Here is an 11,871-nt window from a genome sequence, read left to right on the forward strand (position 1 = left end):
TTGAAAAGGAAGGGTAAGGAAATTTTATTTAATTAAATTTTTGTTAATTTTTTTTATGAAATAATATTAATTGGGATTCAAATAAAATATTATTATAAACCAAGAAATTTTAAAATAATAATAATAATAATAATTATCCACTTATAACCTTATGATTATATATTATAATATCTTCATAATTATTAATATTAATAGGTTTAAGCCTAAATATTAACTAATAACTAAATTTAGAATATTATAAATTAAATAAATATTATTTTAAAATAATTAGTAAAAAAAATATCCCTTTATAACCTTATTATTATATATTATAATATCTTCATGACTATTAATATTAATAAGTTCAGGCCTAAATATTAAATAATTAGAATATTATAAATTAAATAAAAATTATATAAAAAAATTATTTGATTAGGAAGAAAGAGCAGCATCTGTTGATACTCCAGCCATCATCTCTATTCAAATTAACATCCGCGATCCCTATTCAAATTAACAGGTATATTTTCAATTTTTAAAGCCTCCCTAAATTTACGATAATGAAAATGGTCAATTCTAGCGATGACCCTAGCCTCTTCAATGCAGATGTGATGATTGGTTTTTTCTGCATGTTCTGCCAAAGCCGAGGAGCAAGAGCTTCCATATAAGGAATTCCACATGAACAGAGAATGATGAAAACACCTTTCCCATCTTTGGGGTTAACGGAGTCCTTAACAGACCGAAGATAAAATAATGTTAAGGGGTCTAAAAGAAGAATGAATGTTATGCTTCTTCAAGATCCTAGTGATTTTATCTATGGTCCCTTCAATAAAAGGAAGATGAACTCCAGAAGACCAATCCTTGGATCAATCTTATTCTTAGGACCTTTTTGAACCTAAGCTCTAATTTCTACTTTTAGTCAAACTAGTTGTTACTCCCTAACGGTTAGTTAGTAACTCTCTACATCAATTTATTACAACACTTGGATCTGGTTCCTCATCTTGTCCTGAAGATGAACCAACCTCGCATTCCTCATCTTATTCTGAAAATGAACTAGCCTCTTGTTACTCATCTTATCCTAAAAATGAAACACACTAACTAATTCAAAACTTGTAGACGAAAATATCTCTTATGTAATTTTTACTAAAAAAATATTATTAAAATTAATTTAATATATTTATTATTTTTAATTTCAAAATTTCATAATTGCTAAAATATACACATATATATATCATAAAAACTATTTCCAAACAAAAAAATATATTCAATTTTAATTAAATAATATAAAATTAAATAAAAAATATTCCAAAACATATTATTTGAAATTAAAATATCACGATAGAAGTTATGACGTGATATAAAATTAAATTATCGCATTAAGGGACGTTGTTGGTAGCCACCGCTACTAAAAAGACATAATATAATAAAATTTAATGTCCATAATTGTACCTTTGCCAAATAATTGAGTTTTGTATTAATTCTATATTATTTTATCACGCATACCAATCCACCGACTCAGATATAATTGACTTCTGTATTAATTCTATATTATTTTATCACGGATACCAATCCACCGATTCACAGCGAATGTATTTGTTTGAGTCTTGTACAGAAAATGTTTCCGTTTGAAGTCTTGTTTTGGTGGTGGGCCTGGTGGTTTATTTGAAATGTTGGGGTGGTTTGTCATTTGGTAATAATTACACGACGTGGTAGGGTGGTTTGTTATTTTGTAATAATTACATGACAACACATATGACAACACATATGCATGTGGTTTGTTATTCTGTAATAATTACATGACAACACATATGCATATGGTGGACAATGATATACTCAATATCTTATTGGAGTCTTTTGCACGATGGCTAAAAGTGGCCTGAATTCGGGTAAAAAAATTTCAAAAAATCTTGTACAGACAGTGTTTGAATAGTGTTTTTGATGATGGAAATGAATTGAGCACCATCAAAAAACGTCTATGACACCTAAAATTTTGAAGTTTAACAACTATAATTTAGATTTACAAAAATCTTTACCAGATTTTCTTTAAATATGACCAGAATTTCCATAACTTTCCAGGCAATTCCTCCAACTAATTAGACTACGGCCTTTCTATTTCACGTCCTTGAAACATCCTGCCTGTTTCTGAAATTCTAATAAGATCAGCTTAAAAAATCACCCGACAAATTACATCCCTGGAGTTACCCCCTAATTCTATATATATTTTTATAAAACTTCAAGAAGCTCCTCTCTGCACAAACATGTACCCTCACGGACACTAAATTCAAGATACCAGGAAATCCTGTGGAGTGTGAAAATGGCGATCCAGTTGGGTTCTGACTCCGCAGTTCAGAGATGCTTTGAGTTCTTCGTTAAACTCCCCAGTACTGTTCTTGTCCTTGCATTGGTGACGACATGGACCTTCTTCAGTACTGCTCTTCTCCTTGCATTGGTGACGACATGGACCTTCTTCAATACTGCTCTTCTCCTTGCGTTGGTGACGACATGGACCTTCTTTTTCAGGAGGAGAAACAATACTGCTCTTCTCCTTGCATTGGTGATGACATGGACCTTCTTCAGTACTGCTCTTCTCCTTGCATTGGTGACGACATGGACCTTCTTCTTTAGGAGGAGAAAATTGACGTTGCCTCCGGGACCGTTTCCATTTCCAATTATTGGAAACCTTCACTTGATGGGACAGCTTCCACACAGAGCATTAGCAGAGCTTTGTCTCAAATACGGGCCACTCAAGTCTTTATGCCTCAGTTCCACCCTCACCTTAGTCGTCTCCTCTCCAGATATGGCCAAGGAATTCCTCAAGACTCATGATCTATTTTTCGCCAGCGGACCTACATCCACCGCCACTAAGTACTTGTGGTACAATTCCTCTAACATCACATTTTCTCTGTATGGCCGCTACTGGAGGCAAATGCGTAAACTCTGTGTCTCACAGTTGCTCAGCTCAAGATGAATAGATTCCTTTCGCTTCATAAGAGAAGATGAAGTCAATGCTATGATTCGCTCTATTAATATTTCATATCATGAAGGGTTTTCGCGAGTGAACATTAGCAAGGTTGTGTCAGCGCTTGGGATTGATATAATCTGCAGGATTGCCTTTAGTAGAAAGTATACTGACCAGCAGTTAATGGGTAGTAGAGGGATCCAGTCAATGATAAAGGAAATGTTCATGTTAGCAAGGTCTTTCAACATCGGAGATTACATACCATACCTGGCGTGGATGGATCTTCAAGGTCTCAACCGTCATTTGAAGAACATACACAAGGCACAAGACAACTTGTTAGAGAAGATACTAGAGGATCACTTTTCGCAGAATAAGCCCAACGCCATGCCAGATCTTGTGGATGTTTTGTTGGAAGCCTCAGCAGAAAAAAAAAAAAAAAATTAGGGTTCCAAATAAGGAAAAACAATACAAAATCCGTACTCTATGTATATTATTTATTGGCGCACACAAGCGTTTATCGATTCTCTTCCTATTTAGATTTCAAGGGCTTTGTATAAAATATGATAATCGTGATATTTATTTGGGTGTCTTTGATTGGCAGGATATATTGTTCGCTGGCTCGGATACTTCGTCTATAAGCATAGAGTGGGCAATGTCCGAATTGCTAAGAAACCCATCAGTGATGAATGTTGGGAATTTCTGATAATTCCAGAACAAAAATGAACTGAACAGAGAATGATGCTCTATTTTAACCACAGGATAAAAAATTTGTTTGCTAAAGAAGAACAGAGTCTTTCACACACATAAAAACTTTATATTCATTAATAAATACTGCCTGTTACAATCTTCTTCCTCTTCCTGAGGGATTACACTAGGAACATTTATGTTCCACAAAAAGAAATTACTTTGTCTCCTTGCAAAATTTACTCTGCCACAGCTGAAAATTTTACACTGCTGTGTGTACAAATTTTCTTTACATTCACTACTGTAAAAGAAAATCTTCTCGTTTCATTTACACTGTTGCATATTTCATTAAAAAAAAACTTTTGTCTCTGCTGGAAAAAATCAACACACTATTGTGTGAACATTACACATTACATTCGCACTGCTATGTGTATTCCTTTTGTTTCAACAAAAATTACCCTCACGCTGCTGCGCATTCTCCTTTTGTTTTCAATGAACAACACAAACAAAAATTCACACTGCTGCATATATCATATTACATTGCATATTCTATTTTTTAACAAAAATGACCATACGTTTTTAATTTTTGCCATACTCCCGTACATAATAAAAAAAACAATAAAATTAAAATTTTACCTACAATCTACGACCATAGTAAATTCATTAATTATTTTACTGGCAAACTGTCGTTCAAACAAAATTCATTTCACTTCACGCAATGTGGTGCAGGCCTATATGCAACTTTGGTTTCAATCGACGGACATCAACCTTGATTTCAATCGGATGGTGATTGCTCGCTCAATCCACATGAACTTCATGCTCTGGGAAAAAACCACTTTTGCAAAACTGTTGCGCACGTGTCAGCTCTGGGTGTTATCACTGCCAATTGAGAAAATACAACCAACTTGTGAAAAGTTGTGTGATGGAAGACTGGCGGTTTTCCGAAAAAGTACGCGGCAGCTGGAATTATAATTTCAACACTCCCCTTTAATTTCAACTGATGGGTTATCAGTCATACCCAAACAATTCCTCAAAAATTCAAAACTTTTATGCCCCAAAGGCTTGGTTAGAATTTCTGCAACCTGCTCCTGAGTCCTGCAATGTTGTAAAACAATTTCTCCACTGTTTACCAATTCCCTGATGTAATGAAACTTTGTGTCAAAGTGTTTCGTTCTCTTATGAAACACGGAATTCTTGGCTAATGCAATAGCTGAGCTATTGTCACAAAAAATCACAGTTCCTTTTGCTTGTTCTTGGACTAAGCTACTTAACATCCTTCTCATCCAAATTTATTGACATGTTGCTGCTGTAGCTGCCACATATTCTGCCTCTGCTGTAGACAATGCTACAATAGGCTGTTTTTTAGAAGTCCATGAAATGGCTCCTGAACCCATGTGAAAAACATAACCGAATGTGCTTTTCCGATCATCTACACTGCCAGCACAATCACTATTAGTGTATCCAAATAAATTTGAACATTCTAAAACAATATATAAAATGTCAAACCTTTTAGTACCTTTAACATACCTCAGAATCCTTTTTGCTGCCTGCCAATGTGCTTCTTTTTGCCTCTCCATGAATATGGAAATTAAACTAACAGCGTGCATTATTTCTGGCCTAGTTGCAGTCAAATACATGAGGCTGCTAACTATGCTCTTATACAAACTAGGATCAAAATCCTTGCTGCTGTCCTCTTTGCTGAGTTTTAATCCCATCACTATGGGAGTGATCACTGCTTTGCTCTATTGCATATTAAATCTTTCCAACACTTCATTAACATATTTTGCTTGTGAGATAAAAATCCCATTTCCATTTTGTTCTACTTCTATTCTTAAGAATTATCTCAGCAAACCCATGTGAGTCATTTCAAATTCTTCTTTCATGATTGTTTTGAAACTTTCAATAAGGTGATCATCATTACCTCTGAAAATAACATCATCAATATATAACACAACAATTAGTAATTTACCATCTTTTTCTTTGATGTAGAGAGTGGGTTCTCCCTCACACTTTTCAATTCCATTTTCCAGTAGATAGGAATCTATCTTACTGTACCACGCTTTTGGTGCTTGCTTCAGCCCATAAAGAGCTTTCTTCAATCTGCACACTTTGTGCTGTTGGCCTTTCTTTTCATAGCCTAGAGGTTGTTCAATGTAAACCTGTTCCATTAACACTCCATTTAGGAACGTTGACTTCACGTCCATTTGGTAAACTTTCCACTTGTTTTGTGCTACTATGGACAGCATTGCTCTCATGGTTTCCATTCTAGCAACCGGTGCAAAAGTTTCCTCATAGTCTCTCCCATACTGCTGCTTATATCCTTTGACAACCAGTCTTGCCTTGTGTCTTTCTATTTTTCCTTCATCATTACTCTTGGTCTTGTAGACCCATTTAACTCCAATGACTTCCTTTCCTTTTGGTAGTTCAACTAAATCCCATGTCTTGTTTCTTTCTATGACATTGATCTCCTCATCCATAGCTTCTATCAATTTCCTATTCTTAATTGCTTCTTCGAAATGAACAGGGTCATCAATAGGACAATATAAAGCAAACAAAGAGTTCATACCTTCATTTGCTGCCTCTTGTTCATAAATGTCACTTAAATTTCTGAACTTCTTACCTCTTTTATTTGGTGTACAAGTGCTTGAAGAAGCACTTCAATTTCCTCCTTGTGGTGTGCTTGGAGAAGCACTTTCATTTCTCCTCAAGGGTATCTCTTGCTGTCTTTGTGTTGGCGTTGTTGTATGTGGATGTATTTCAGCCATCTCCTCATCATCTTCATCATGTGACAAAGAGCTTTTAACATTCAATGTTTTCTCTATGCTTCCATCCCAAGCTTCCTCCTCAATGAACTGAACATCTCTACTCACAATAAGCTTCTTGGTGGATGGGTTATACAACCTATAAGCTTTGGATTCCTCATTGTATCCAATGAAAATACATTTCTCCCCTTTGTTGTCCAACTTCTTCCTTAGCTGATCTGGAATGTGTGCATAAGCCACACATCCAAAAAACTTTCATGTGGATGACTCCTTGCTTTGTTCCACTCCATGCTTCTTCCGACACTCTGTTCATAACTACTTTTGTAGGGCATCTATTCAAAATGTACGCTGCACAGTGTACAACTCCAACCCAATAATCATTTGGCAAATGCTTTGCCTTTAACATACTCCTCGCCATATCCATGATTGTCCTATTTTTCCTTTCGGCAACTCCATTTTGCTGCGGAGTGTACCTAGTGGTAAACTGCTTATGAATTCCATTTTCTCTACAAAAATGTAGAAATTGTTTGGAGATATACTCACCTCCTCTATCAGTTCTTAGAACTTTGATATGCAGCCCACTTTGGTTTTCTACAAGTGCTTTGAAATTGCAGAATTTTTCAAACACTTCACTTTTGTTCTTCAGGAAATAAAGCCGAGTTTTTCTAGTAAAATCATCAATAAATGTTATTATATAGTGGCTGCCTGCAAGTGATGGAGTTTGCATCAGTCCACATAAATCTGAGTGGACAATCTCTAAGGGTGCTTTTTCCCTTATGCTTTTCCCAAATGGAAAACTTTCTCTGTGTTTTTTTCCCAGGATACAACCTTCACAAAGGCTGTCTGGTTTCTCTATCAATGGCAATCCTCTTACCATTCATTTTCTATTCAACAATTTAAGACCTCCAAAATAGATGTCCAAATCTCAAGTGCCACAACTAGTTTTCATCATTTGGTTCGCTTTGGAAAGCCTCTTGAGTCACTGCTGCTATTACTTCTTTATTTTTCAAATCTGCCTTTATTCTGAGAGGGAACATCCTGTTCCTTGTCATCTTCACTTCAGCAATACATTGTTTGCTGGGTAATTTATCCATGATGGTGCATACATCATTTGCAAAGAAAACATTGTACCCCTTTTGCACAAGCTGTCCAACACTTAAGATGTTACATTTCATTCCAGGGACATAATAAACATCTGCTATGGTTTTATTTTCACCTTTCTTTGTTAAAACTTTTACTTCTCCTTTTCCCATAACAAAAACTTTATTATCAGTCCCTAGTGTGACTTGTGACTTCACATTCTAATCTAACATAGAAAAAATGGCTATGTTTCCTGTCATATGGTCGCTGCAACCAGAGTCTAGAAACCATACATCTTCACTCTTTTCTTCAGCCATATTACAAGCTAAAAACAAATTATTTTCGCTGATATTTTCTCTAGTGAAATTTGCACTAGTTCTATTACTCATATCATGCTGCTTCTTCCTACATCCATTTGCATAATGCCCATATTTTTTACAGTATTAACATTGGACATTGGGTTTTTCATACCTTTGTCCTTGAGCATGATGTTTTCCACTTTGTTGGTTGTTGCCTTGACCTTGGTTCTGATTTGGATTGCTGCCTCTTCCTGGAGCATTTGCTAGACTGTTTCTTCCACCTCTGTTTTGGCTTTTGCCTCTTCCTCTCTTGTTTCCTCTGCCTTGACCTCTTCCTCTTCCAAAGGACATCTGGGTCTTAAAGGCATGCTCTAGAGATGATTTTTCATTCCTACTCAATCTCAGCTCATGTGTTATCAGTGATGCATGTAGTTCATCAATTAAAAAGTTTGTGAGATCCTTTGTCTCTTCTATGGTGGTGACAATCACATCAAACATTGAGGGTAGGATCCTCAATAGTTTCTCCACAATCCTCCTTTCTTCAAGAATCTCTCCATGAGACCTTATCTGTGTGACCAGACCAATCACATGTGTGAAGAATGAGTCAATATTATCTGACTCCTTCATGCAAAGATTCTCAAAATCTCTCCTCAGCAACTGTAGTTTTGTTGTCTTCACTTTTTCCATGCCTTGATAGGCTGTCTTGAGAGTTTGACATGCTTCTTTGGATGTCTTCGTTGCTGCTATCCTTGGAAACACACTCTCATGCACTGCTTGATACAAAAAATAGAGGGCTTTAGAATCCTTCTTCTTATAGCTCTTCAACAGATCTTTCTCTGCCTGAGTTAACCTATTAAACTCATTTTCATCTGCTGGTTCTTCAAAACCATCTTCAACAAATTCCTATAAGTCTTGGGAAGCAAGCAAAGCTTTCATGGTTATTGCCCAATATTCATAGTTTTTTCCATTAAAATGTGGGAGCTGAGTATTAAAGATACCCATGCTAGTTCTGGCTCCAACCATTCTTTCACTCTTAACTATGCTTCAAAGTACTTGACTGTGTATTTTAAAATGACTGACTGTCCTCAACAGTAACACAATAAACTAACTTGAGAAATACCTTGACTGAGTCTTCACTCTGCTGGAGAAGCTGCTGCAACAAGAAATCCTTCCTTCAGCTTCTTTGACACCTTCAAAGAGCCTGGACAATCTCGGATGCCATGTCGGGAATTTATGATAATTCCAGAACAAAAATGAACTGAATAGAGAATGATGCTCTGTTTTAACCACAGGATCAAAAATTTGTGCGCTGAAGAAGAACAGAGTCTTTCACACACATAAAAACTTTATATTCATTAAGAAATACTGCTTGTTCCAAACTTCTTCCTCTTCCTGAGGGATTACACCAGGAACACTTCAGTTCCACAAAAAAAATTACTCTGTCTCCTTGCAAACTTTACTATGTCTCAGCTGAAAATTTTACACTACTGTGTGTAAAAAATTTCTTTACATTCACTGCTGTAAAAGAAAATCTTCTCATTTCATTCACGCTACTACATATTTCATTAAAAGAAAATTATGTCTCTGCTGGAAAAAATCAACACACTGATGTGTGAACATTTGTGTGTATTCCTTTTGTTTCAACAAAAATTACCCTTGCGCTGCTGCGCATTCTCCTTTTGTTTTCAGCGAACAACACAAACAAAAATTTACACTACTGCATATTTCGTATTACATTGCATATTCTATTTTTTAACAAAAATGACCATACGTTTTCAATTTTGCCATACTCCCTTACATAATAAAAAAAACAATAAAATTAAAATTTTACCTACAATCTACAACCATAGTAAATTCATTAATTATTTTACTTCCAAACTGTCGGTCAAACAAAATTCATTTCACTTCATGCAATGTGGTGCAGGCCTGTACGCAACTTTGGTTTCAATCGACGGACATCAACCTTGATTTCAATCAGATGGCTATCGCTCGCTCAATCCACACGAACTTTATGCTCCGGGAAAAAACCACTTTTGCAAAACTGTTGTGCACGTGTCAGTGCTGGGTGTTATCACTGCCGATTGAGAAAATACCACCAACTTGTGAAAAGCGGTGCGATGGAGGACTAGCGGTTTTTTGGAAAAGTATGCAGCAGTTGGAATTATAATTTCAACAATGAAGAAGCTTTAGGACGAGCTCGAACGCGTAGTTGGAATGGGGTGCATGGTACAAGAATCTGATCTGCCTTGTCTCGTTTATTTATAAGTTGTGGTCAAAGAAACGCTTAGAATTCACCCGCCGGGGCCTTTATCGCTTCCCCACATATCAATGGACAGGCGCAATCTGTTGGGCTATGAAATCCCCAATGGGACTCACCTTCTGGTGAACATCTGGGCAATTGGAAGGGACCCGAAGTTATGGGGGGAGGATGCTGAAAGTTTCGAGCTGGAAAAATTCATTGAATCCGACTTCCTAGATACAAAAGTAGAAAATTTTGAATGGTTTATGTTTGGAGTAGGCCGGAGATGATGCCCAGGAAAACAATTGGGACTGATTGTTGTAGAGTTTGCTGTGGCGTAACTGTTGCACTGTTTCAACTGGAGGCTCCCCGATGATATGAATAAAGATAAATTGGACATGTCTGAAAAGAATCACGGAATTTCAGTATCAAGAGCACATGCACTGTTTGCTGTTCCATCTCCTCGCCTTCCCGTGATTGTAACAATATAGATATATTTGTATTCCTAGTTGATTACTTTAATACAAATAGGATAGATGTGGATACAAATAGAATAGATATGGAGAGCCAGCGCAAATAAAAGCATATGAGATTTCCAACTCTAGTAAAATGGGAAACCTGTCGTTCTAGATGTTAATAGGAGGACACTACATAGAAGATAGTTTTAATGAGAAACTTTGTATTGTTGTATATGTAAAGCATTGAATGTATGTAAATAAATGTTATAGTTTTCAAAAAGGTAGATGTTATTAGGAGGACATTACCTAGAAGATAGTTTTAATGAGAAGCTTTCTATTGTTTTATATGTAGTATATGTAAAGCATTGAATGTAGGTAAATAAATGTTATAGTTTTCATAAAGCATTGAGGTGTTTCAAAGTGTGTAAACATTTTTGTATTTTTAGTTCCCTTCATGAAGGGACTATAGTATTCGATTTTTCTGTGATGTAGTTCATGCGGATATCAAAATTATTTCAGAAATTTTAAGCTAAAGTTTCAAAAAAACATATAATCTTTCAAAATTATTCCAGAAATTCAGAAATTTTAAGCCTAAATTTCAAAAAACATATAATTCTCAAAACTATCCGATGATTTTAATCAAAGTCTAACCAAAGTCCCCTAGTTTTAACCAAATTCTAACCAAAGTCTCATAGTTTGAGGTCTTATTTGGCCATAGGTTGAGGCACCTAAGCAACACCAAACCAACACCAAACCATATTAGCTTAGATTAGTTTAAAACTAGTATATATAATACATTATTAACTAGTTTTAGTTTAGATTAGTCTAAAACTAGTATATATAATACATTATTAACTAGTTTTTCTCCCAGTGAAGTAATGAAGTAATGCTAGAATTGCTTCACTATAATGTTTAACTACATGGATTTTCCATTCTTTCCATCTTTGTGTTTATGACATATGAATATGATAACCTTTGCTTTATCATCACATAAAACATAGCTGCTTCCTACATATAAAATTCATATCCTCCCTTGATAGAAGCAGATATAATTCATATCCTCACTTCTTAAAATGGGTAATATGTCTATGTTTTTTTTCTTTGTGTGCTTGACTCTCTATGTTCTACAGATAAAATTCATATCCTCCCTTGATAGAAGCAGATATAATTCATATCCTCCTTGATAAAATGGGTAGTTTGTCTATGTTTTGTTCTTTGTGTGCTTAACTCTCTCTGTTCTAATGGTCTTCCTTTGGTAACTTTGGTCTCATGTTCTCAGGGGACTGGAGAGCTGCATGTAGATGTAATTCATACATATTTAGGGTCCCTGTCCTTCCCTGATCCTTCTCACCCCATTACGGGTTGCCTCCTAGGCTACTGCCTATCTTGATTTCCTGGAGTTGATAAGAAGTTG

General features: G+C 35.6%; 1 pseudogene; it reads left to right on the top strand.

Annotated features, from left to right (window-relative positions):
* The first annotated feature begins 2,290 nt into the window (after nt 1–2,290).
* Nucleotides 2,291–10,490, top strand: LOC149233129 (cytochrome P450 71AU50-like; annotated as a pseudogene).
* The last annotated feature ends 1,381 nt before the right edge of the window (nt 10,491–11,871 follow it).

The sequence above is a fragment of the Pinus tabuliformis genome, chromosome J (assembly GCF_031772625.1).
Source record: "Pinus tabuliformis cultivar Carrire ecotype Pingquan chromosome J, CPIR1, whole genome shotgun sequence".
NCBI lineage: Eukaryota > Viridiplantae > Streptophyta > Pinopsida > Pinales > Pinaceae > Pinus > Pinus tabuliformis.